Source organism: Thermobia domestica, chromosome 1 (assembly GCF_964235325.1).
Source record: "Thermobia domestica chromosome 1, izTheDome1.hap1.1, whole genome shotgun sequence".
Taxonomy (NCBI): domain Eukaryota; kingdom Metazoa; phylum Arthropoda; class Insecta; order Zygentoma; family Lepismatidae; genus Thermobia; species Thermobia domestica.
In genome coordinates this window covers 366,163,138-366,188,368 of record NC_137454.1, presented here as the reverse complement: position 1 = coordinate 366,188,368, position 25,231 = coordinate 366,163,138, and the positions used below count along the sequence as shown (strand labels likewise).

At 37.5% G+C, this 25,231-nt stretch overlaps 1 long non-coding RNA gene across 1 annotated transcript; it reads right to left on the bottom strand.

The window, feature by feature from the left end:
* Window positions 1–24,966, bottom strand: LOC145668241 (uncharacterized). Its single transcript, XR_014127998.1, has 2 exons — window positions 24,862–24,966; window positions 1–1,492 (listed from the first exon to the last, which is right to left on the bottom strand). It is a non-coding gene; the product is annotated as an uncharacterized LOC145668241 (long non-coding RNA).
* Between the last annotated feature and the right edge of the window lie 265 nt (window positions 24,967–25,231).

Below are 25,231 nucleotides of genomic sequence, written 5' to 3'. Positions count from 1 at the left end.
GTTAGCTGAAGTGTTGCTATCTTTTATAACGAGAATTTGTCGAATAGAATACTTTTTCCTGAAAATAAGTAAGTCTTTCTGGCATTCAGACTATTAAGGATTATACCCTTACAGCTTGTCTAATGTATAGCATTTGATGCATGGAGCCCTTGGTTTGATTCCCGTCGATAAAGTCATTAAATTTGAGCTCATTACAAGGGTTTGGCTTTTATTTTTAACACCTATAGGAACACATGTTCATTATAATGTACACATGCGGTCATTTTGACCGTGTATGCATTTTTAGTGTTTATTTACCTATTTTACTGTTTAAAAATATCGCAAAACAATAAAAAGATTAAAGAACATTTAAATTAACAAACAAACATTACTAGACATGATTGATAATGAATGTGTTACAATTTTGAAACTTTTACAAAAGCAGAAACTTCTTGTTATTGAAAATGATCAAACATTGACATATTATATATATTATAAACTCCCTCAATTTCTTTGATCACACTCTCACACATTCTTCAGCACAATCTGTATACACTCTTCTTTGACAATATCCACAATTTGCGAGGTTGCACTTGATGCATTTGTCCTATCTTGAGGCATTTTCTATCACTTCCTGGTGGGCATTTCTCACATGTTTTCCTTTTCTGGAATCTATCATCAGGCACGTATTCAACCTGGGGAGCTGTGTTGTTTTGCGATATTCTGCGTGGTGATAGGGGCTTGGAAAACAGGAAGATATTGTGAACGACGAGCACCAAAATCAACCAGTGTTGCCAATATCAGAACGTAAAAATGCCCATCGGTCAAATTGACCGATGTGTACTTATAAGTGTTAACTATTGCTCTACCTACGTCTCATATAGCCTCACTGTTGAAAATTTACGCCAAGTTCCAACCAACAAGTAAGCAAACAAATTGACTCATCTCTGAGACCTCAAAAACTACGGACTGAACACTAATATTGGTCGTTTTCGATTACTTTTACATTTCATCATTCACCCTTTCGTCTTCACTTGCTGAAAATATCCTAGAAATCTAAGTTTGATCAGGGTCGACTTATGCACAAAAAATCCACTCACGTTTGCCAATTGCAAAAATGCTGATCGTTGGGTCCAACTAATCCTATTCATCGGTTTGGCAAGATCGATGAAAGATATCTTCCTTTACAGCAGATTGAGAAATTCACCAATAACGTATCATTCTTAAGTAGCTTTCAATTATAATTGTGTTTGTGAAACAAGAACAAGCCGTACACTCGACACCACACAGAAAACACACAAATGCACCTCGTCTTAACAAATGTTTTATGTCACTTCACAATAGATTTGGGTGTAAGTGGATCAACAAATCAAACTTCCGTTTAAATGTATGCTGTACTGTCACATTACTGCTTGTTTTGACAAGTTCTAGCACGTACCAGCTTCTTTGCTGCGGGGTAAACTCCACTTTCAACATTACTGCCCTCTGGTTGGATAAATTTGAACTACCGATCCTGGAAAGAAAGACATAAAAATATTTTGAGTTAACTAAGCTTCCAACATTATTTACTTCATTAATGAGATGTCGTTGGATCACCCTGCTTACAAACAGGGGCGTCATTTAGGGAGGGCAGGAGGGGGCAATTGCTCCCCCCCAAGAGTTTGAGGAATACATATATTTTAGTCGATTGTAATACTAATATACTAGTACAAAACGTGAAAGTTTTCCGTCGATAGTGCTCTTTCCTCCCCCCAAGCAAAGTCTGAAATGACTCCCCTGCTTACAAGGGTATCTGGACAATTATTCCGGTATCTATCCGAGGCTTTGTACTTTCACCGGGAGTTCAACTCCAAACCAGAAATACTCAGAAAACAAGCTCTTTAACCTACTGTTTGTTAAGAGTCTTCATCCCGGCGAAATTAAATTACCGCTAATTTTAGAGTGATTATGTGATATATTCAAATAGATAAAAGATAATTGAAATATGGAACAAGAGCGCCCTAGACAATATTATTTTGCGTGGGGTACCATTATCACAAGTCACCTAGTGGCTTTTTGTTTTCAGCTGTTTAGAAACACGAAAATAAATGCCGATTTTCAAAATGGGTCGAAATCGAAAGCAGATAAGTGAGTCGTGATAACGGTTTCTTATGTAAAATAATATTGTCTAGGGCGTTCTTGTTCCACATTTCGATTATCTTTTATCTATTTGAAGATATCACATAATTATTGTAAAATTAGCGGTATTTTAATTTCGCCGGGATGAAGACTCTTAATAGGTATTTGTCTGAATTCTATCATCAAAACATGAATGCTCATAAATTATACTAAACATTTCTTAGTGTAAGAGAAATACATTTATGTATGTTAGTAATTTAAGTTAGGCATCTTTTTCATTTTTTGATAGCTCCCTCGTGGCCAAGCGGTTAGCATACGCGCCTTTGGCGTGGGAGACCCACGTTCGATTCCCTTCAGAAGTTTATGTGCTCGAATTCCAAATTAATCAGTTAGTCCACGTGTCAGATTGTCTCGCTGCTGAAAGGAACGCTAAACTCAAAATCAAATGAATTAAAATGAAATGAAATCAAGTCAAATCAAATTAAATAAAATGAAATCAAATGAATTGAAATCAAATTAAATTAAATCAAATGAAATGAAATTAAATGAAATTAAATCAAATGAAATCAAATGAAATCAAATCAAGTCAAATGAAATCAAATCAAATGAAATGAAATTAAATGAAATAAAATCAAATAAAATCAAATGAAATGAAATTAAATGAAATCAAATGAAACAAAATCAAATGAAATGAAATCAAATCAAATGAATTAAAATCAAATGGAATAAAATAAAATAAAATAAAATAAAAAAGTCAAATAATTTTTTGTGATGTTAAGTCACTCCTGGTATAATTGCCAAATTTGGTAATAAAATAATTTGATTTGTAACACTACATAATGGCACACACTTTTTGGTCACTTTTCATGAGAACTAACCTCAAGAAAGTTGTATTCTCAAGTTTCTACGTGTAATTTTCCAACTAAAATTAAGAAGAAAGAAGAAAATAACTGTAACTTCTAAGGGAATAAGGGACTCTATAAAGGGTAGTTATCTAGTTGGTTCATCTTGATAAAAAGATTGAGAGGAGCCCACACATCTAATTTTCACCCCCTCCCTTAATTCTCCGACTTCCCCTCCCCTATACCTTCTACGATGTAGGTGACGGATTATGACAGGGCTGTTGATTGTTCAAGTTCAAGCCAAGAAAGCCGCTACTAATTAAGGTTTATTAAAGACCCAACGTATCCGCTGATTTTCTGCATTTTCGGTGTAATTTTCGGTCGATTTTCCCCCCTCTTCTTTTTTTTTCCTGTTCTTGGCAACTATGAGCAGTTGGCGTTAATTATGTCAAGAAATAGGAAGGGAAGGAGGGAATGAAAGTTTGTCTCTAATTTTCCTCTAAAGAAAGAAAAGAAAGGGAATTATATAAGATTCGTTTTTCTGTCAAATATAGTTCTAAAGAAATGAAAATTTTAAAAGAAAAAAGAGAGAACGGATGGGCACAAATACAGACAGATGTGGAGTTCTCTCAAATAAGTTTTCTTACTTCATTTTTTAACTTTTTCTGTTTCAATTAACCTTTATTGTTTCTTTTGACTGTGCTATTATTGTCGAAAACCACCAATTGGATCACGTAATTATTTCATATAGCCTATTACAAATACCCAAAGGCGGCTCTTGGTTAAGTTGTACTGGAAGTGCTATATATCGGCTGTTCTAAAAATGGCGTCCACAGACCACAGTGCACCATTCTACGAATCAAATTAAAGCAATATATTTGTTTACTTTTCGGGTTCTCGTCTGGAGACACGATAACACTATTTGGCAACATCGCAAATAAAGAACTATAGAACTATAGAGTAGATCTACCAGTACATCTATCAAATAGTTACGCCGATTCTTTCCAGATGACAGTTAAAGTTGATATAGATTGACGCTACCATCACTTATTAGTGTAGCAATCAATGTAACTCCTAGACAGGGCCGTTCCGTGGGAAGGGGGCGAGCGGGGCGACGGCCCCGGGCGCCGAAGTAAGGAGGGCGAAAAATTCGGGAGAAAAAAGGAAAAAAGATAGGGATAAATTGCTTGAAATATATGTATGGGGACGCCGTCATATACTCTCGGCCCGGGCGCTGATTTTACACGGCACGGCCCTGCTCCTAGTTGTATACGTAGAGCAATGATTCCAAGCTAATCTGCGACGTTGCCACATTGTGAAATTTTGATTTTCCATACCCGGAACTGAAAGAGGCCCCGGAATGCATACCATCATACAATATTTTCGTTTTATATTGGCCTGTACATAGTGCTGTGTGGTCCGTGGACGCCATTTTTAGAACACCCGATATATTGAATGTTGCAATAGGTAAAGGAAAAACGTAGAAGAAGCTAAGTGACTTGACAGCGTTTATTGCACACATAAATACTGTTCAAATATATCTCACAATGTTCAATGTACAACGTAATCCAGTGGCGTCTCATGACATATTTCGGTGGTTCATAGCCGTTAGAAAATCCTAATTTTAGAAGTCTTTCAGTATTATGAATAAGAAAAACTATTTTTTTTTTAAAAAAAAATAATGAAAGTAACCATACATATATTTACATTATTAAGAAGTACCTATACATATATTTACCATATAGACCCTACCATATACACCATACATATATTTACTCGTATTAAGAAGTACCCATTCATAAACAAATGCTTCATTTAATTCGCATATGAAATCACTTCTGATGTTCTTCTGGGCAATCAACTTGTCAACACTTCTGAAGTTTAGTTTTTTCCCCCCTCTGTTGGTACTATAGCTAAATGCACTGAGACTATTTTGAGCTACGGTAATCCTTTAAATATTTTTATATTCTTTAATATGGCAAAAACAATTTTCAGTTTCTGAAGTCAACATCGTATTATTTACTATGATTTTCATTAATTTTGTTGTATGCCATTTTCTTTCTACAGACTCACCATCAATTTCATGACAATATACTAAATGGAATCTCCCTTACACTGTAAACGTGCGTTAACTTGTATATATGAATTGCCAGGTATGTTGTTTTGTGAACTGTTAACAGTGTGCGCGAAACATGCAATGTATCAAACTATTATGAAATGAAATAAAATGAAGTCTTTGAGTTTTACGTCCCACGATTATGCTGGTTAGGCTAAAGGAGACGGTGATTATGAGAAATGAATGAAATGGTGGAATGAAGAAAGTGGGAGGAAATGGGAGAACCCCGAGAAAACCCACGAACACGGTGTTTGTCCACCACAAAGTCCATACGGCGCGAGCTGGGATTGAACCAGGGACCCCAAGCACCGGAGGTGCAAACTATTATGATAGTTGAAGAAGCACCTTTAATTACGAACGCTTTTGTCCATGTACTGTTTTATTATTATCTCAAGACATTTCATGCCTTTAGTTTGTATTACGTTCTCTGTTCGAGGTTAGGCTATTTAAGACGAGATTTACAATTTAAAAAACGAGGAATTGAACCCAGGGCTTTTCCACCAAAGACATACACTAGTCACTATACAAATGGGGAGGACATGACACTCCATGAAATCAACCAAACCATGGGAAACACCATAGAATCTTCGAACTCCTAATGCAGATATACAGCATATTCAAATCCCCCAAAATCTAATGCAACCAATCAAAAGTGAGCAAATGACACTTCTTTTTCTACAAGATTACGGTGAGTCTTAATAGAAATGATCATTCGAACAAATCGTGATAGAATATTTCGTGTACTTACCAGACGCGCACGAAGAAAATTCTGTTGGATGAGTCTAAAGTTTGAGAGGAAGGGGTCAATACTGTAAGACACTACACAGGGGTGTAGCCAGCAGGTTTGTGTAGGGGGGGCCCGTGGTTTTTGAGGGGGGGGGCAGCTACAATGTACAAAGCCAAAATAAAATGTTGCTGCTAGTGTTTTTGAGGCCTGAAAGAAAGGAAAATTTTGGTTTTCTTCTGGAAAACTAAAATCACTATTTTAGCTTATTATTATTATTATTATTATTATTATTATTATTATTATTATTATTATTATTATTATTATTATTATTATTATTATTATTATTATTATTATCCATAAATTATATTCAAGATAGTTTTTATCATGCTTAATCAAGAACTACTGCCCGGGACCAAACGCTATACTTTCGTGCATAATTATAAAGGTAACCAAGAAAGTTCTGTCCCTTTTCGTGGAAGTCTGTGTTCAATTGGACCTCACACCGTGAGCTGGATGCGAGTGGAGATAAGGCGAACGTCAGTTGTTGGTGTGGATATATCCAACATACTACCTGGTTGTGGCAATTCAGACACACCGTGAACTTGCGTAAAGACAGAGGGAACATGGGACATCCACAGAGCGTCATAAGAGCATGTATGCTGAACGAGTTCAAATGGAGGTCAAACGCCGCTGTAGCGGGACAGAAGATATGCCAGGCCTTTGGTGAGGGTGTCGTGACGCCTCGGACATTGCAGCGATGGTTTAACAAGTTTAAGGACGATGACGAAACACCCGGAAACACCACGTACCAGAAGACCAACACATGTACAAAGAGGAACTGGGACTACAATTCAGTGTGTGGAGAAACCATTCGGCAGCACATCCATCAACTTGTGAAGCACTACAAGTTGGGTCAATGGGTCTCACATATTTTGACTCCGGGCCAGAAGGCAACGCGGCAGTCGCCTGTGTTTATTTACTGTTTCGGAGCCATTTCTGGACAGGGCGTTGACATGTGATAAAAAAGTGTGTCCTATACGAAGCTCCACGGCGCCGTCATCATTAATTAGCATTCCATGAACCGATTTCAAAACAGCCGAAACCAGCACTGTACCAGAATAAGGTCCTTCTCTGTGTTTGGTGCATCGTGCATCGGGAACTGCTACCAGCTGGTCAGAGTATCAATGCAACTGTGTAGTGTCAGCAGTTGAGCTGTGCTCAACAAAAACTCAAAACCCTGGAGCCATCGCTTCTGAATTGCAAATGGGTCTTCGTTTACGGGACAACGCTAAGTCCCACGTGGCTAAGATGACTCGGGACACCATTTTCCGCCTTGGATGGGAAACAATATTGCAACCACTATATTGCCCGGGTATTGCACCGTCCGATTATCACCTGTTCCATTCTTTGAACAACCACCTTAGAGGACGCCAGTTCAAATCCCTATTAAAAGTCCAAAATGCACCTGATACTTTCTTCGTTTCACGGCCCACCAAGTTCTACCGCGATGGATTCCATGGCCTTCCAGAACGTTTTCAGAAGGTCGTCGATGCTGATGGGGACTATTTTTATCTTCCAGGTTAGGTGACATATCAATGTTCGAAGGTGGTGGGTGAAAAAGCAACAAAACTTTTCTTGGTTACCTTTATATTTAAATTTAAGAGCTTGTATACAGAACCTATCTACACAAGATTGATTTTCTTTGAAATTTCACTTAATTTCTTTACGGTTTCCTGACAAATATATATTTATTTATTATTCGTGACTAAAAAAAAAAAAATATTTTATTACACTGAGTAGAAATAAAAGAGAGAGCGAATGAAATCCAAATTGAATAAAAGCATTGTTTCTCACCAAATTTTCCATCCTCTATGTATTTTAAAACACTTGTTAAAGCATATAAAAATATACTGTACTTACAAGTCAGTTTAGTACCTTTGTTTTATGGCTGTATTTGTAGCACCTTGTTAAAACGTGTCTTCAAACTGTCAAATATAAATCGCAGTAAATTGTGTAATCTGCTGTCACAAAAAAAGTATCATATTTTTCGATCGGTATAAGGAAGAGATACTATACCATTTTTCGATCGGTATGGAAAAAAACAATATTTCTCCTTACTATTATACCATAAAGTATTAATTGTCAATAAACTTTGTTACTTTTATATGAATGAAGTGAGATAATTTTACTATGATGTTTTAAAAGCTGGTCATTTGGGGGGGCCAGAAAACCATTTGGGGGGCCGGGCCCCGATGGGCCCCCCCTTGGCTACACCCCTGACACTACATCTACGTACAATTGATCCGATGTAATTCTACATGCGAGGAACGATATGTAATTATTAAGTTCTGCCATCTATATTCTAAGAAAAAATATAGCATTAGATTCTTTTTTAAGAAAAGAAAGAGTACAGATGAAGTGTAACATCAGACCTTTAGGTTACATCCGTCATTTTTCTATAATTCTATTGTGAAAGAGCACAAACGTATGTCGACTTAAAAAGTTTTGAGGGGGATTAGAACCCGGTAGATTCTCCGTGTGTCTGCGCCCCCCCCCCCCTGATGCTCACACTGATTAAATTCAGCATAATTTTAATGTGTTTATTACAGTTCTCATACTTCTTTACTTTTCCAATCTGATGTCGCACATATATTACATAACTCAGGTCCACTACTAATTCCGTTCATATAAGACGCGAGAAAAGCAAAATGATGATATTTTCATTTCATAATTTATCAGCCATTTATTGCTTTAAAGCAACTTTGAAATTTCTTCGCAGTTTAGTTTTCACCTCCAGATGATAGTTAACTTATGTTCTAACTTCTTTTTAAACTTTTACAATTCGTCAGTCCACTAAAAGATATACAGTAGGCTAGTTTGCAATTGCTCAACAGAATCCTCTACAAAATAGGGTACTGATAAGACTTTTTTTTTTTTTTTTTTTTTTTTTTTTACAAGAAATTATCCGAAAAATGCTTCCGTGTCGAACAGGTCTTAGATTCACTAGTATTGAGAAAGTATTTTAGGAAAACCTATACCCTGGCCGGTGAACGATGATTTCTGACAGCTTTGCACAAGGCCACGGCAAGCGAGCAGTAGACAGCAGTTCAACCAACCCTAGGCTCAGAGCCTGTCGCGTCTCCATGGTAACCACCGCACATTGCCAAACTTTCACTCACCCTCCCCCTTACCCTCATCGAGGAAGCAGACAATTCTCCCCCTGCGTGAGAAGCACATGGCAACACCGCACTACTCAAGCGAGCTGAGCGGTCAGAAGTAACCGTTCGCCGGCCAGGGTATAACACTACAAACCTATCGAGGAGGATATACGAGAGTATACGGAATATATCCACCTATTACTTTTTATATAGTTCAGCATATATTTATTTTAATTGGGATATGTAATGGAGATATAAGCATGGATATAATCTATAGTTTTGAAAACGGTCTAGCGTATACCTACCAAAAATTCTAGCAGTACATAGCTCATGAAAATTATGGAAAGGAAATAAGAAATACGAGCAAACACATTCATAAATCAATCAGTATACCACCACACAACACGTTTACACTCTTGTTACCTTGAAATACACTGAAAGAATAATACGGGATATTTCTGGGCATAAAATACAATCTCCGAAGTAAATTCCAATCCTTCCCTAAGAAGAAACATTTCTGTGTTTTTTAAATAGTATTATACCTGAACGTACGTTACTGCAAAAACAAACACTTGTCTTTTTCTATTTTGCATGTTAAAAATGAATGTTGAAATAGAAAAATCAGTTCCAAAATTTCCTTGAGGTTCACACAATACAGAAGGTAAGATTTTTTTACCAAGGTGGCAACGTTACCAAGTACAGTATGTTTTGATAAGCTATTCGCTTTTCTTACAAACATTTAGTTTATTTAGGCAGGAAAACTGTAGCCTAATGAAAGATCAGAGGTAACACGAATTTAAAAATAAATTAAAATTTAATTTTGTTCTCCGTTAAGGAATCGTTCACATATTACGTAACGCTATTTTCAAACATTCTTACCCCCTCCTGCCTCTTTGTCACACTTCATAACACAAGGCAGAACCCCTTGCCCTTCGTCACGTAACGCTTTTTGATTTTTGTTTTTTTCACCAATTTTGCGTATTTTGCGGATTATTACAACACAAAACTAGTATTCTGAGTAAATTTGTAGTGTTTTTTTTTTTTATCCAATAAATCGACCGTATTAGAAAATGGTAGTATCGTAATATTACTTTAACCCTATAAGGTTGTTTAACTAATCCCTCTTAATTTTTCAATATTTCATACTGCCGTTTTCGCAAGGAGATCGCACCCATATAAGATCACCGATGATTTGCAAGGAGGAAATACTGCCGGAAGATGCACGTAAAACAGTATTTAAAGAATTGACATTGACCTCATCTTTCGGTGTCTAGGATTCTCCGTGTATTTAAAGTTCGCCAGTGTCCACGATGGAAAGAAGTTCGACCACAGATTCAAGACGTGGCTGCACACGTGGAGGAGCAGGGACATCTCATTTGTGAACAAGCTTTCGAGCCCTCTTTGGACCATGGACTTCAGATTACCTCTTTTGAAACTCTTGTTGTTCTAAATCAGTGTCAGAATGCGAATAAATGAGATTTCTATAGAAAAATTCAAATCCAAAGGGAAAAAAAATTCAGTACAAGATCCGTCGAATTCGGTATTTAGTATTTTATTTTGGTCTGCAAATCATGGATCGTTCCGAAGAGGAAAATTATTTTATGGAAAAGAGTTTCTTTTATTTTACATGCAGAAAAATAGAGTGGTTAATCATTCAGACAAAAAGTTTTAAACCATATTCTCAGAAATAGCGATACGAGTAGGAACACGATGGTACTTTTAAGCAGTGGTAACGATCACTAATAACTAATTCCAGAAAAGCTTCGTGTCTTGTAAATACAATACGGCGATAGCTACAAAACGGAGGTTCATTGTACAGTAATACACACAGGGTTCGTCATTAGTCATGATAGTGTCTAGTAGCATCTTCAAATCCCTTCCGCATAACTCATTTTATATATGTTCCTAAATTTCCAAAACAGTAGAAACATTTATTTATTTATTTATAAAAAGGGGAAAGAACTGAATAAAATTATTTGTTTGAAAGATTGCAAATAAACCCGAGACTAAAAATAAAAATTACAACAAAACGCTTTATGTAACGTAGACGTAAACTCCCTCCTCCCCCTTGTCACACTTCGTAACGCAAGCCCGAACCTCTCCCTCCCCTTACGACGTTACGAAATATGTGGACGGCCCCTAACTTAGGAATCTCTGGGGAAGGGGTCTAAAACTCCCAGTTCCTTTCATACGACTTCGGAAAACCATAATTTTGTTTCTTCCATTAGTTTATTTTCATTACAAGAAATTGAGATAAAAAAGAAATGTAGGTAACTCATTGAGAGAAGGAGTTATATATTACTATATTCTTCTATTTTAAATTGCATAAGTTTATTCTTTGATTCAGGTTTAAGCGCCACATTACTAGAAATTAGTCAACAATAGCTGTCAACGCTGCTAGTTCAAATCTTGATTTGATCGTCAGGAGACTGTAGTTTCTCAGTTCAGCTGCCCGAGCTTCCCTTCTGTACTACACACAGAGTAGTCTATTACGCTCGCAGCTTTGTTGTGAACGTGATGGTGCGATGATGGAATGCATATACGCAAGGGGCAAAACAAACAGAGAGTAGAAACAAAACGACAATATTATTAAATATTATTATTGTAAATATTATTTAATATCTTACGGAGCAACAAACAGCGCACGATATTTGGTGGTTCACGTGCTCTTGCGAACTGTACAAGGCGGTGCCACTGACCGAAACTAAAGATTAAAACTTCTGGTTCTACTCTTTTATGATTAGATATGAGCTTTATAAAAACACGGAAAAGTACTTACAGGAGTCATAAGAAAAATTCAAGGAGCATGGATTGAGAATAACTTTAGCAAGCGGGGATTGAAAAAGAATTCATGAAGTTCACCTCTGGTCCATACATCAGGAAAAGTAACACATTACTTCACTAAAATGATTATAAAAGTTTTTTTTTTTTTTTTTTCAATCTCCAGTCTTGGGTAAGCAGGGTGATGAAAAATATCTTCGCGTGATGTATCTTGCAGCTGTTTTGTCCGGATGATTTAGAAGGCCCTAACCTTCTAAAAACACCCTCTTGAAATATCTTCTTTTTTTTTTCTTTTTATCATTCCTAATGACCACTCTCACCCCACTTAAATGAAGAGGGTAAAAGAATGAAGATTAAAAAAAAAGAGCGTAATATGAAAACTGGATAAAATACTCACCCTCGGTCTCTTATTTTATTTTGTTTCTTCCCAATTGCATGCGTGTCGAAGACATAATATAGGCGAAGGGGGAGAAAATATAATATAGTAGTCCTAATCTATAATAACATAACTGATTTCTCCCCGACCCTCCTCACTCTTCTTTCTACTTTACCCATGTCTTGTCACCGCCTCATTCTTTCAAGTAACATCATTTTCTTCCACACAAAAATGGAAGAGGGGGTAGAAAAAGGTTTTATTTTTATTATTATCAGCATCTGCTTCCATTCTTCTTATATATATTTCCATCATAAACTTGGCCGAAAATAAAAATATATTACATATTTCTAACCATTTTTCTATAAAAATAAAAATAAGGCAATACTTCAAAATAAAATGTAATTCCATTAAGAAAAACAGGTGCTACCTATATATATAGTTTGTCTACTAAATTTTCAGACTGGCATTATCAGAAAATAATGCAGAAGAGAACTGCTTTGATTGGCTACTGAACTTCAATACATGTACCTCCTTGTTGTATAAAGGCATTTGCACGCCTGTATAGTGTCTGGATTTCATCCTGGAAGTCCCCTTGTTCGACAGTGCTGTGTTCCTTCGACACAGCCCTCTGAATGTCTGAATATGATCAAAATGTTTTCCTTTCAAAGTCATTTTGACCCTTTGAAAGTAGAAATAGTCTGCTGAAGCCAGGTCAGGTGAGTAGGACGAATGGTTGAAACGTGTTTTTTTTTTTTTTTTTTTTTTTTTTTGCTAACAGTAAGTGTCTGTACTTCAATGGCTCTGTGGCAGAGTGTTGTCCTGCAACAAGAGCCCGTCACCCAAATGAACCATCTTGTTCCACACAAGAGCGGATCCAGGGGGCGATCGGGACAATCGCCCTCCCCCAGAAGAGGAAACTTTCTTCTTTTTTATATAAATGAAAGCCATCCCAGAGTTTGGAGCTCCGTCCGGGATCCGCCCGTGGTTCCACGATCTTCCGAACAGTATCCTTACGAATGTCCAAGTGCTCCGCAATCATCCTGAGGGACTGACAACGATTCTCAGCCAGTTTTCCCCGCAGTTTTTCAACATTTTCGTCAGTTCGGACGGCTACCGGACGGACAAGTTTAATGTCTGTCCATGACCGCCTCCCGACAATCACGAAAACAACGATGCCACACAAAAATCTTCGCTCGAGATAGAGCATCATTGTTGTAAGTTGTTTGAATCAGGGGTATAAGTGAGGGGGAACGCCATCCTCCCGTCTCCTAAAAATATGTACGGCGCCCTCCCAGTGCTTAAAAAAAAATTGCAGTTGGCAAAGATAGGCAGCGGGATAGCGTGACATCATGCTTACCTACCGTCCCCTCCCTTTTCAGATCCACTTTTGCTCCTGGTTTGAATCATGTCTGTCCGGTCTCCGTGGCTGTTTTGCCAAGTTTTACACAAACCCTGATAGCTATTCTCTGCTCTACTTTAATATCCATGAAAAACAAAGAAAACACAGTTCACTGAAAGCATTTAAACTCGCAAAATTCGGAACATAAATTTGTGAATTCTTCACACAATGCACAACATACTCGGTATTAAAAAATACACATAATAACCGCTTAGTAGCCCCAGAGGTTACCTTACAGTGTTGCCAGGCTTGAAATTTAGTAGACACACTGTATATATGAATTGTGTATTTGTGTGTGTTCCTTCGTAGATCTCTTGAAGTAATAAATCTGCCTCATACACACCTTTCAATCACAGATACATAAAATAAAAACAATCCTCCATATTGTAAAGTTTTGTCCCAAGGAGGTATAGGTAAAGCGTTAATAAAAAACAGTGTCCGGAATCGATCTCCCACTACCAATTTTATTATCTAATTTCTCTATAAAAGTATTTTCACAAAATACTGTACAAATTAATCTTTATAATATCAAAGATTAGTTATAAGTGGTCTTTGACCGTAAGGTCACAGACAGGATCTCTGCAGAACCCCGAAGCAGGGTAAGCAGAGTGGAATTAGGTTCCCAAAGCTCCGAAGCAAGCTGTGGGTAGGTTAGTTGGCCAACAGAGCCCCGAAGCAGGCTAAGCCAGGAGGAAGGATAGGTGTAGTCCCGAAGCAGACTAGAGGCCCTGGGGGTAGATTACTCCTAAAGTCCCGTAGCAGACTAGAGGAGGGTCACCAGAAAACTGGTACTGAATTGCCTTTGTCCATCCAATTTAGGATTCCTTGGGTGGCAGTGGCGCTGCTGCTCCGATGTCGTCCTGTGCTCCGTGGGAGGGGCTAGAAACCATCGTCTGCAAGTGATTGTAGATCCATCTGGTGTGAGGTCTTCTTGCCGAACCACGTGGTGGTGTTTGTATCACTGACATGTGGAATTGTTTGTTTACAGCATCACATGGGATATTACAATATAAATAAAGTAAAACATTCTTAGCAAATATAGAAATTGTACTTTGATTCTTGATGTCCCAGCGAACAGAAATAACTCTTCATGGAAGAAGTAACTTTATAATCTGTTTTGTTAACACAAATCCATTGCGTGAAACTGTCCAACTTTCAAGATATTCACTGTATATTCGATAGAACGAGGAACATGTATGATTTCTCTTCCGAGATTTTAGTATACCTGAATCCTGCGTTATACACTAATTTTCAATTTATTTGCTATATACGTACTTTATCGAATACGAAGTATAAATGAAAAAAAAAAATTAAAAACGGAATAAAATTGTTTTCAAGCTTTACCAACAATACAAAAGTATCTAGTAATTCATTCGCAAGATGGATCTGTTGGTAGCAGTGGTGGAATACTTATCTCTCATGCGTGGGTTCCTGGTTCAATTCCACGCCAAGTAAGTTATAGTAGACAAAATCGTGTCCGTGGATTTCCTCTAGGGATGAACATGAGTCGACTCAAAGGTAATGTTCTCGAGTCGAGTTCCGAGCCGAATCACAGTTTTAAGGTCGAGTTTAACAAATGGCTCGCTCGTTCAGCTCGTTTTGAAATCAAAGCCTAATTAGATTGGATTGCGAAAACCATGAGAAATGTAAGGAGTAATGTGGAATACTTTTGGTGTTGCTCACGAAGAGGGAGACAGCTCGTATCTCGTCTCGTGTCGATAACGAGATAACGAGACGACAATAGATTTTTACAACGAGAAGCCTCGAATGTCGTGAGCACTTATATATGCTGAAGTTCTTACCATCAAGGCTAAGACTTGCACGATTGAATTTTTGAGCCTAAGCAGAAGCCCAACCCGGGAAGTGATGTCAATCGGCTTGGCTCGGTTCAACTGAGAGAACAGCTCGAGCCTGCTCAGTTGGGAGTGTTACTGCCTCGGTTCGACTCGGCTCAGGTCAGAGATGGATTGGAGCAGGTTCGGTTGTAACGAATCCATCGGTTCGATTCGACTCGATAGTAAATGAACAGTGAGTCGAGCCGTTGACGAACGTACACCCGGGCCGCACAGTTTTGAACATGTTTGGATGGGTCCTTATGACTTTTAACAATTTCTGGCTAATGTGTCCGAATACTTGCTTCTCTGGAACTCAAACCCTCGTGAACGATGTCCTTGCCTCCTGAAGATTTCTCGGCGACAGAGATCGGCAGTCAATTAGTTTTTAGTATTCAGATCCAAGCCGTCTATCTCTGATGTTTATACACGGTGTAATAATAATAATAATAATAATAATAATAATAATAATAATAATAATAATAATAATAATAATAATAATAATAATAATAATAATAAGTAGTAGTAGTAGTAGTAGTAGTAGTAGTAGTAGTATCATTGATAATAATTATATTGTCTATGTAAGATACTTGAAGAGGTTATTTGAAACTACACACAAGATTTGGCTCGACTTGACTCGAAACTCGATTCGAATAGGAGTCGAATTTCGAGTCGAGTTGGAAGAAATTTTTCAAGCCGAGTTCTCGAGTCGATTTCAAAGATGTCTTTTTTGAGTCGAGTCGAGTTTCAAAGAAAATTACTTCGAACTCGCTCGTGCCCATACCTAATTGCCTCGGGGTATTCCCGTTTCCTCCCGCTTTCTTATTCCACAAATCCTTCCATTTTCATTCAGTAATCATTCCTCTCCCTTAGCCTAAGGAGCATAAACGTGAGACGTTAAACTAAAAGATTTCGTTTCCTTTCATTTATTATTATTAGTGCTATTATTATTAATAGTGCTATTATTACTATTATTATTATTATTAATAGTGGCTAGCACGGGGTGCCTTTGGTGCACCTGGTTCTCGGTTTGATTCCAATAAGAGGGCAACAAAAATAATTTCACAGTCATTCACTTAAATTTAACATCCGTCCCCTTTAGTTACAGGGCATAATCGTAGGACCTGAAACTGAACAAGTTTAGTTTAATTCTATATACGAAATTTATTCAATTGTGAAGGAATCGTATGATGGTGCGAAGTATTATTATGATCGCGTGTATGAATGAGATGGTATTGACACATTTATAATTTCATATAAAGATAACCACGATGGTTGTCAGAGATGTACCCTTAATTCAAGAATATATTCCGCTAAACTAATTGAATTTCACACTGTAACAAACCAAACTCTTTAACGTGATATACACTGCCGCACTGCTAGTAAAATTTTGCATATTTACTCCCTTGTTTGAAAGGCTCATAGTTCTTACCTGCAGTGCACACTCATGTGGGAGAGAACAGAATGAAATACAGTGCGAATCTCGCTATCAAACGACATATGTTCAACCATCACTATTGTGCTAGTAATGTAATCTGCTCTACTCCTACGAACACTTCCATCCGCTTCAGCATGATTGCATCACGATAGAGTCAATCTGAATATTTAATTACAAGCAATTCAACAGCACTGGGCGTGGAGTATGTCCCATAGCGAGCAAGGACAGTGTAATAATTGTAAGTCGAATAACGGGTAATTACATCGGACTTCTATTCCCCACACACCCGTTCGCACACATACAGAATCCAATTTACGCTGAGGATTTTGAAACCATGTCTCTGGAACATGTGTATATACTAAATTACATTCATAACACATGCACACAACACAATAGACGGATAATGAACTGCGGAATCAATATGTTCCTTGATTTGTTATTGGTGAGAGTCGATTTCCAGAAACTGGTTTAATTTACCACCGTTTTCCGTGGTTTCAATACTTCGTTTGTCGCATCCCATATTGTCAGAATTGAGCTTCTGAATGGGTATTGTTGTAAAACGGAAGATTGGTTGATATTTTTTCTTTGTCAGCAATGGTTTAGCTTTAAAATTTGTATGCAATTTATTAGCCAGTTTCCACGCTTATTTTGTGGATCCCTGAATAAACAGTTGAGGAAAAGACTCATAAAATACTTCATGTAGAATATGTACTGTATGGAGTAGAAACACGGACATTATGACAAACCGATTAAAAATACCAGATTTCGAAATGTGCCTGTGGAGAAGAATATAGAAAATTAGCTGGGGCAGCGGAAAACGAATGTAAGAGTGTTAGAAATAGTGGGGAGAGGACAAAAGAACAATTTTAGGAATTTCTGAAAAGAGAAAGTGGTTGGGGCTAGTCGTTCTTTCAGAAATAGTACCGGGGGGAGGGGTACTGCTGGTACTATTCTATTTATTATTATACAGGGTGCGGCCCGTAAAACCGGCCCGTAAAGTGAACACATAAAATGAAATGTAATGTATTGAATATGATTAACTACAACACATAAATGAAATGTAATGTATTGAATATGACTACTCACCTTCACAGCAGGTGCTGAAAGTGTCCTCCACCCACTTCAACACACATGTGAGCACGATTGAGGAGATTCATATATACCCTTGTCAGTTCTTGTGTTGTAATGCTATTGGTGACATCCTGAATCCTGGTCTTGAGTTCTTCAATTGTGTGTGGATTTGTTTCGTATACTCTTCCCTTTAACAGTCCCCATAAGTAAAAGTCACACGTGTACAAGTCTGGTGACAGAGGAGGCCACAAGCCTTTGCTGATTGTCCTCTCTGGTGTAAACATCTCATGCACAAGGGACAATGATGCAGCTGATGTGTGGCATGTTGCACCGTCCTGCTGAAAGTAACATAACTGACGCTCCTCTTCGGTCAAGTGTGTATAAAACTCCTCCAGGATTCCCATATACACGTCACTGTTCACTGTCGTCTCAAAGAATATGGGCCCAATAACGCGTGTGGCGGAAATGGCACACTAAACACCAATCTTATCATGCAAGGGTACCTGGTGGATTGCGTGTGGATTTTCTGTCGACCAATACCGGTTGTTTTGGGAATTTACGTACCCAGACAGGTGGAACCACACCTCGTCACAAAAGATCCAGTGAGAATGAACCCTTCAACAATGGCAACACGCTCGGGTATCGAATACGGCATTATCACACACTGACACTCACCCGGCTTAACACAACGAGGCCTTTTTGTCAACTGGTTTCGACAAGTTTCACTGGCTGCGGCTGCACGTGACTGCTGCAGGTCACGTAAGTCGACCCGACCTCGACACGCCATCTCTTGGTAGGAAGGTAGATTATTTAAGTGTTGCCAAAAACACAATATACCAGAATATTACGACGGGCCGGTTTTACGTGCCGCACCCTGTATCATAGACGTATTAGTTTGGTGTCCTCCGGGTGTGCCCCCCCCCCTCAAAAGCATGTGTGGAAGAAACACTGGCTGGGGCATTGGCTGAGAAGGAACTATCGCGAGGAATGTGTAGACTATATGGCAGTAGGAAAAAGAGGGAGAAAACGAAAGAGGCATAGTTGATAGACGATATCAAAACAGAAGAAATGTTATGTAAAGACGAAGAGGCTAACGGAAGACGGTGGTGTCTGAAAGCTTCTTAATTGTAGAAAGTGACCTGCCAATAAAGGCAGAATATCCATGATGATGTGATGATGAATTCCCTTACCGAAAAGCGAAAAGGGCTTAAAGCTATTTTAATGTATTTATTCACTTCGTTTTCACACTATGACTAAAAAAAATCATTTTATCCTCAATAGCTTATGCAGTACCCACATACCTCTAAAATATCGAACCTCTTCTGTAATAAAATCGAAAGTTTCAAACCCTTCTCTCGAGTTCAATCGATCTGGAGTTCAGAAAATGAACACGAGCCCTGGAGAGCATGACACATATAAGTTGAAACTTAACCTAGAATCCGAGTCCAAGCGAGCACGAACGTCAGTGCGACTGGTGAGTAAGTATTACGATCCCGAGACTTTAACAAGCGCAAACCCAATGTATTTTATTAGCACAAGAAGGAACTAATGTAAATCTGAGCTAGAGTGACCCTCACTGATATTAATGATACCGAGCTCCATTCAAGATAGTGAACTTGCACGAAACGGATTGAAACCCGATTCCAAAAGTGGCAATGTACAACGGTATTTTCTAAAAATTTCCATTTTAACACTGAAATATCACGCCATTGGTAATAAACAAATCACGCCACGCAGTGCAATCTATAGAAGAAAAAAGTAATGGTTTCAATTGTCTAGCTAAGTCAGTTCGTTGGAGGCAGTTATTTGAATCAATCGCTGTGTGTTGAGTACCTATACTACATGACAATGCTCCAACTCACACAACTGTTGTTTGTACACCTGCGGTGAAAGACTGTGGAGCCAAAATTTAGTACTGCAGCCTTGGCATCAACAGCCGTATTGCACTACATGCCATGGACGCCTTATTACCAGTACCACGATATTTCAGTATCAGTCCGGGAACTATTGGAAATACCCTTGTAATCACTCGTTCTACTTTCTTCTCCTTCTACTTCAACATTGGTTACAGATATCTTAATTAGAAACACTATTGTTTTTGTTAATTTTAATGTTATATTATCATCAGTAGTAGTTCATGCGTACTAAAATTAAGCACAAATGATGAACACAGTAAGGAAAGAGAACGAGAAAATTCGTCAATCACATTGTCTTGCTGTACAGTTCTAAAGTTGAATCTCTTCCTGTAGCCACTCCGATCACCTGATCTGATTCCGTTATATTTTTTCCTTGAGAGTGTTTTTGGTTTTGTTCAAGAAATTTTATTTATACTTTTAACGAAGTTTTTTTCATGATCAAGTCATTCTGGCTCAGTAATGATGGTGTGCTGTAGTCAAGCAATCAAGGCATTAGGCTGATGAACGTGATGCGAAATGCATAGAAAGTCTAAGTAAAGAACGTGAAGTTAAGAAAGAGGTGAACGCTCTACCACTGAGCCACCTCGGCCCTTTCCGTTGGATTGAGCTTAACCTCCAATTTGGAGGCTAATGAGATAAGGTCGGTACAACTTTACATGGGACACGAAACACATAAGGTACCGCAGGGAATCGAACCTGAGTCTCAAGTACCGATGACGTGTAAGCTAACTATGAAGCCAAGAGAGAAATCTATAATAAAAACGGATTTTTTGAACATAAATACATTGTCATAAGAATAGGTTTCTTCCTAGTTCTTACTCCTCTAATAAGACCGGAAGTAGTAGAAATATCTTTGTTAGAGTTTTAATATTGATATTATTGTTGATGATGATTTTCAGATCTGTGCCTCTTTCAGCACCGAGGCTATATAAGGCTTGAACCTACTGCTTACAGAGGGACACGAACCACCAAGAATAAAAATCTGGGTCTTCCGCGCTCAAACCATGTATACTAACCATAATCACGAAGAAACTCTTCAATGTCGACAAGTATTAAATAAGTCAATAAGAGATTATCAAAAACGATTTTGTTTATTTACTGACTCAACGTCCCAAGAACACATTTCGTATCCTCTCTTCTCATTTTGCAGTACCTGGAAGTGGTACAGATCCATTTCCGGTTTCAGTATTGTTTTCTCTGTAGATCCAAAACGGTCTGTGATAACGAGCTCCTCATTTTTAATTATATAATTAAAATAAAATGAAAAATCTGTCACTTTAACGCCCCATGATCATGCCCTTTAGGCTAAAGGAGACAGTCGATTAAGACAAGTAAATAATGGTGGAATGAGTATGTGAGAGGAAACGAAAGTACCCGGAGAAAACCCACAAACACGATGCTGTCCACCACAAACTTACTTGGCCGGGAATCAAACCAGGTATTCCACGCATAGAAGTAAGCGCCCTACCACTTCTTTTTTTTTAAAGTTAAGAGTCTTCATCCCGGCGAAATTAAAATGCCGCTAATTTTACAGTAATTATGTGATATCTTCAAATAGATAAAAGATAATCGAAATGTGGAACAAGAGCGCCCTAGACAATATTATTTTATATAAGAAACCGTTATCACGAATCACTTATCTGCTTTCGATTTCGAGCCATTTTGAAAATCGGCATTTATTTTCGCGTTTCTAAACAGCTGAAAAACATAAAGCCACTAGGTGACTTGTGATAACGGTACCTCACGCAAAATAATATTGTCTAGGACGCTCTTGTTCCATATTTCAATTATCTTTTATCTATTTGAAGATATCACGTAATTACTGTAAAATTAGCGGTATTTTAATTTCGCCGGGATGAGGACTCTTAACTGATTTACCGAACGTTCCTCAGTAACTTGCTTAACTACTTATCACTATGTTTTACTTCATTTTACTCGTTTTTCAGTAACCGATAACGAAAGGGATAAGAACACACAAACACCGAGGACAGTTAAAATTTCAAATACTCTCCCACCAGGAATCGAACCCGGGACCACATACACTAAAGACGCACGCGCTATTGGGGAGGTCAACCGTGTTCTCCTTTATATATGTGTTAAAAGGTTTGGTTAAGTGGAGGTTTGAAACTTACCTTTTAGCAGCGAGACAATATGAGACGTCTAGCTATAGCTTAACGAACGTGTGTTTTTGCACTATAAGAGCTCCCACTGGTAATCGAACTAGAGTCTTCGGCTTGAAAGACACATATGCTAACCAATTGCCACGAGAAAGCTCCATTATACATTAGAAGAAAAGTAAGAACAACGGAGACAGGGAAATAATACTGCAGAAGTAAAGGCAGTTCTTGGAATATTGGAGAAGCTGCAGATAACTGGTCTGGCCTTGGATTTGAAGTAATGAAATGGGGAAAATCTCAGATAAGATGTTAGCTCATCATCAGAGATCAGCACAATTCAGAGGAAATCCATTATTTTTAATGCAAAATGCAATCTACTCTCCGGCAGCACGAATTTTCTTTTTCAGGAAACTAAAGGGGGGGGGGAGAAGAGAAATATTCAGTTTGCACAGCAGAATTCGAACCCAGATATTCCAGAAACTAGATTTCGTAGAGTAAGTTCTTTTTTATCCCCTCTCTCTTCTATCTTCTATAATACCCCTGAGGAAATACCGTTCATTACTATTACTGCCGTCCTCTTTCCCGACCGGAACACATTACACAAGAGACGTCTCTTCTCTCTCGCTGGTACAGGTATCTATGACCAAAATCAATAGAACGAAACACATCAAAGCCGATGACTTCTTTTCGACTTTATACGAGAACAAGAGCCTAGAGAGACAACGAAGAAAAGTGGAAAGCGATTTGGCTCCTTGGGAAATGGTTCCTAACTTCTTCTTCTTCTGGGACTCGATGGACCCTGAGAGGGAGACCCACCACTTGTTCAGGCAGTAACTGTCCCTGAATAGAATTTACACCTCGAGGAACCTGGCTTCTGAACTAACTGGAACAACCGAAGTTCTTTTTGCTGACTGGAAAGATCGTTCGTCGCTTTTCTGGAACAAAATGGTGCAGCTACTACAAAGCGAAAGTCCAATGAGAAGAAAAACGGACGACGGAAAATCTGAAAGAAAAATAGGAGAATGGTTGTAAAATGAAAAAGAAAAGAAATCTGGGAAGAAATACGGAAAAGAAGTCTGAGAGTTTTGTTGTGTGAGCTGGGAAAGACAATGCTGGACAGTGCTGCCATATTCCACGTAATTCTGCTAAATTTACAGCAAAAATTCCTCTCTAATTTTAGTGATATAAAATGGCACAAAATCTTTAAGTTAATCGAAAAATGAGGATCATTTAAAAATCGGAAACTAATTTCTAAAATATCCAGATATTTATTTTCTCCAAAGCCTCGTTTTTGATAATTAAAAGATCGAACCGGTTTTCGATAGAAAACGAAACATATTTTTGATAGAAGATGAAACCGATTTTTGATAGAAAACAATATAGACTTTTTTATTTAAAAACAAAACTGATTTTTGAAACAAAACAAAGCTGATATTTGATAGAAAACGAAACTGACTTTTGATAGAAAACGAAATTAATTTTCGATCGAAAACGAAATAGATTTTTGGTAAAAAAAAAACAACTAATTTTTTGATACAAAACGAAACTGATTTTTGATAGAAAACTTAATTGACTTTTGATAGAAAACGAAACCGATTTTTGATAGAAAACAAAATTGATTTTTGATTTAAAAATTAATTTTTGATAGAAGACGAAACTGACTTTTGACAGAAAACGAATCCAATTTTTGATACAATAGAAAAAATGGATTTTTGATACTAAACAAAACTGATTTTTGATAGAAAACGAAACCGATTCTTTGATAGAAATTAATTTTGAGTTTTGACAGAAAACGAAAGCAACTTTTAATAGAAAACGAAACCAATTTTTGATAGAAAACGAAACCGATTTTTTATAGAAAACGAGATAGATTTTTGATACAAACCAAAACGGGTATTTAAAAGCGCTTTTTGATTTCCTGCAAAGCGAAAAACTGCTTTTAATGTCCATCACTAATTTAATCACTCTTTTACATTTTGTAGGCTACCATTTAGTTTTTGTCCTTGTGCAACATAGAAGTCATTAAGGTCAGGGTGGGATGGGCTTCGAATGATGATGACAGTGTTTTAATTCAGTGCAATAATTCCCACCAAACAATCTAGTTTCCCTGAGAGCTGGATTTTGGTTCTGGCGCTGTAGCTTAAAGAAAAACCAGATGGTAAATGCGTATAAACAATCATGGATGAATTAGTGGATTAAAGAAGGAGATAAAGAGCGAGAAAAAGTAATGAAAATCCCACAGATAGCTTTTTTTTTTCACAGACTCAAATTACTCTTGAACCAGGACTTTCAAACCAGAGATGAGAACTCTTATCCTTGTATCCTTGTAGCTTCTTAAGAGTCTTCATCCCGGCGAAATTAAAATACCGCTAATTTTACAGTAATTATGTGATATCTTCAAATAGATAGGAGATAATCGAAATATGGAACAAGAGCGCCCAAGACAATATTATTTTGCGTTAGGTACCGTTATCACAAGTCATCTAGCGGCTTTCCGTTTTCAGCTGTTTAGAAACGCGAAAATAAATGTCGATTTTCAAAATGGGTCGAAATCGAAAGCAGATAAGTGAGTCGTAATAATGGTTTCCCATGTAAAATAATATTGTCTAGGGCGCTCTTCTTCCACATTTCGATTATCTTTTATCTATTTGAAGATATCACATAATTACTGTAAAATTAGCGGTATTTTAATTTCGCCAGGATGAAGACTCTTAATAACAACTAAAGGTCCATACTAGTTTATACTTTCCCTGGCGGAATAAAATCAAAATTTTTAAATGGGTGTTTCGTTTCAATACAGAATAATACATATTTAAATTATTGCTTCAAAAATCTTCACCAGTGTTTAGCAAAACAGGTAAAAGGATGGATTTTTATCCCTAATAAGGCTACCTTAAAAAAAAAGAAAAGAAAAGAAAAATATGTTTTTGTTCTAAATAATTACAAACATAATATACAGTTCACTATCAAAAATGTCTCAAAATTTCTTACTTGATGCTATCCATTTACAGTTCCCCATTTTTCAATGTTGCACATTCAAAAATACACAACATTTTTGCCACACAGAAGAATGAAATACGTTCTTCGCGTTCCGAGTCGCGCTGCGCTGTACTTACAGAGACATCTGTTGAGCAAAGCATGAAGCTGCGACTGCATTCGGGTTAAAGAAAAGAGAAACGGATGCTCATTGCAGCCACGAAATAACTCGGGATAAAATATTCACATAGACTCAGAATTTCACACGCGACTATATTCGCGACAAGTTTTTCTAATGATTACTTTTAAGAAATTACGTTTACCTAATAGATGGCAGGAGGATAGCATAATAAGAGACATTTCGTACCTTCGTTAGATCTCTAGT